Here is a 2,814-nt window from a genome sequence, read left to right as displayed (position 1 = left end):
CTTGGGGGCGTTGTCTTGAAGACTAGTTCCCCTCCGCGCTTTCCCTGGGCTGGACGTGCACGACATCAAGGTTGGCTGGTGCCCAACGGGTGATGCGAGTGGTTGATGTTGCGACTCGTGCGGCAACGACGATGGTGGTGTGCAGAACTGGGTCGCCGCTAGTCCTCCTGATGTTGACGGTCCGGCGCATCAATGGGTGTCTATGTTTGTTTCTCGCTGTGACGGAGAAGTTGGAGCTGTGTGTGGCGGGGGCCTTGCGGCAACGATGACTCCATGAGGGCGATTTCAGCGGACGGTGCTCTCCGGAGATTGCGATGGGCTAGGTCAGTGTGAGGCTTGCAACTTTCTCCTTTGATGCACATCAACAAAATCGGAGTTGTCGATCCTCGACGTCTCGGTCGATTGTTTGGCTTTGGCTGGCAAGGTCCTCGGGTGTCGTTCGTTTGGAGGGGTCTTGACGGGTCGTCAGCGGCGAAGTCGGAGTCCCTGCTCGGGGAGAGGTGATGACGACGACATTGCGGGCAACCCTAACGGTGTCATCTCCTCGGCGGTGTGTGTGATCTTGCGGGTGCCATGTCGGCCGGTGTGCCCTTTCTATGGGCGTGTTGTATCGGTTTTCGCCCAGATTTCTATTGATTAATCGGATAACTCTCTTCTTCTTAATCAATGAAAATGACAATTTTTTTGCCTCATTTCAAAAAGAAAAGATAACTAGTAGGACTTTCGCGTAGTGGAGTCGTACCCTTTTTTTAAGGTAGTGCACATCGTACCCTTACTCAGGAGGATATGTGTTCGCGGGGTGTTTGGAATTTTGTATCCATGACAATGATAGGAAAATAAATAACATATTTTAGGGGCAGGAAAATCCACCATTTCTTTTTTGCGGGTTCAAATCCACCGTTTTTGTTAAAGTGGTGCCTTGGATTACATGATTATATTAGGACATTAATCAATCTTATTCAATTTTGTACCAAGTATATGGAGAAATTTAAGAGTAATACCCATATTAATTTGAGAGGTTTGAAAGAAAAGAAAAGGTTTTCCAAGAATAGCGATATTGTACTTTTTCTCACTATTCACTGCCCCTGTTCAAGGATTCGTCCGATTAACTTGCTGATTAATCCCTACTCGTAGGGTTACCGGGTAGTTGATAAACTGATAAATCATTCGATTTAACGGATTAACTTGTTGATTAGCCTATTAATTCCCTACTCGCCAGCCAACTGAGCAGCTACCAATTAGCGATTTCTTCAACAATGTTCATCGCTGGAAAAAAAATCAAAACTCCCTAATGATTTTGATTTTTGAACTTTTTTTTTACTTGTGTTCCACTTTAATATGGTTTCATCACCTTTTTTTTAGAAGAACGTGATTTTCATCACCTTATTTTTTTCTCCTGTTTCTTTCGAGTTTCTTTTTTTAGAACTTCTTACGAGTTTTCTTGAGGAGAGTGGATTTCTTTTCTTTCTCTGTGGGGATGAGAGCCCAACAGCAAATGGAAATGCAGCCTACGCACAACCGCGAGCGGCCCATCGACAAGAAAAATGGAGGGAAAAGCCGCAGAAGAGAGGGAAAACTTTCTTCCTATCCCCAAATGCGCGCACAAAAAAATGGAAACCTACTCCGACCTCGGCACCGATGGCGGCAACCACGCGCCGCCGCCGCCACTGGAGGTCCCTCCATAGTTGGGCCCGACGCTCCCCCCGCTCCCCAGCCGGTACACTCTCGTCGCCGCCGCCCTCCGGGTACCCCTCGATGGATTCGCTCCACCCATTTTGTTGAAATCTGCATGTTCTGATTTCGCAGGGTACCGCTGCCGGCGCGAGGAAGCGGAAGGCCCCGACTACGGCGACAACGAAGGCTCGCATGCCGCAGGTCTGTAGCTTTCACTGTACCTATCAGCCCCCTCTCCTCGGCAATCTAGCTTGATATGTTTTTTTGTGTGATATGTGTTTTTTGTTTGCGAATAATCTTGCTTGGTAGTTTGATGCGTCTGAAATTCTGAATACATTTCATCTTTGGTACTGTATAGGTTGAAGAACCGATTCAGATGCCTGTGTACTATGGACTTAGAGAAATGTTTGACAGCGTTCAGGGCGATGATTTAGTTGAAGATTCGTTAGACACTTTTGTAGAGAACAACTGTGCACACGTCATTGGCGAGCTACCGCTGCAGCCGCAGTCGATGTCATTGGTGGATCTACAGCTCTGGATCTTCAAGTTGTTCCGGCTCCATCCAGAAACACAAGATCTCTCTATTAAGGTGGATCTACTCCTACGACGACTCCTCTGAAGTGGACAATTATTTGGAGCACTACCCGTGGGACATACATTACTTTACGACTGACATGTTCCAGGATCTATTTAATGGCCACCTTCAGCTTCTTAAGCTTAACTTTGGTACTATCATGTTGTTACCGAAGAAGGCGGAAGTGATTTGCATCGAGCAATTCAGGCCGATATGTTTGCTCAATGTGAGCTTCAAGATCTTCACAAAGGTTGGCACAAACTGTTTGACTCAGATTGACCATTCTGTGGTATAGCCAACCCAGACTGCCTTCATGCCAGGATGACACATTTTCGAGGGAATGGTCGTTCTTCATGAGACCTTGCACGAAATTCACTCGAAGAAACTCGATGGGGTGGTCTTCAAAGTGGATTTTGAAAAGGCATACGATAAAGTGAAATGGCCATTCTTACAACAGGCCTTGCGTATGAAAGGATTCGATGAGGCTTGGAGGAAACATGTCGAATCATTTGTACAAGGTGGCAGTGTTGGCATCAAAGTAAATAACGATATTGGTCAGTACTTCC

At 46.6% G+C, this 2,814-nt stretch overlaps 1 long non-coding RNA gene across 1 annotated transcript; it reads left to right on the top strand.

Annotated features, from left to right (window-relative positions):
• The first annotated feature begins 1,597 nt into the window (after positions 1–1,597).
• LOC119359078 lies at positions 1,598–2,434 on the top strand. The gene is made up of 3 exons (XR_005172372.1): positions 1,598–1,717; positions 1,807–1,875; positions 2,033–2,434. It is a non-coding gene; the product is annotated as an uncharacterized LOC119359078 (long non-coding RNA).
• The last annotated feature ends 380 nt before the right edge of the window (positions 2,435–2,814 follow it).

The sequence above is a fragment of the Triticum dicoccoides genome, chromosome 2A (genome assembly GCF_002162155.2).
Source record: "Triticum dicoccoides isolate Atlit2015 ecotype Zavitan chromosome 2A, WEW_v2.0, whole genome shotgun sequence".
NCBI lineage: Eukaryota > Viridiplantae > Streptophyta > Magnoliopsida > Poales > Poaceae > Triticum > Triticum dicoccoides.
This window is presented reverse-complemented; position numbering and strand designations above follow the sequence as displayed.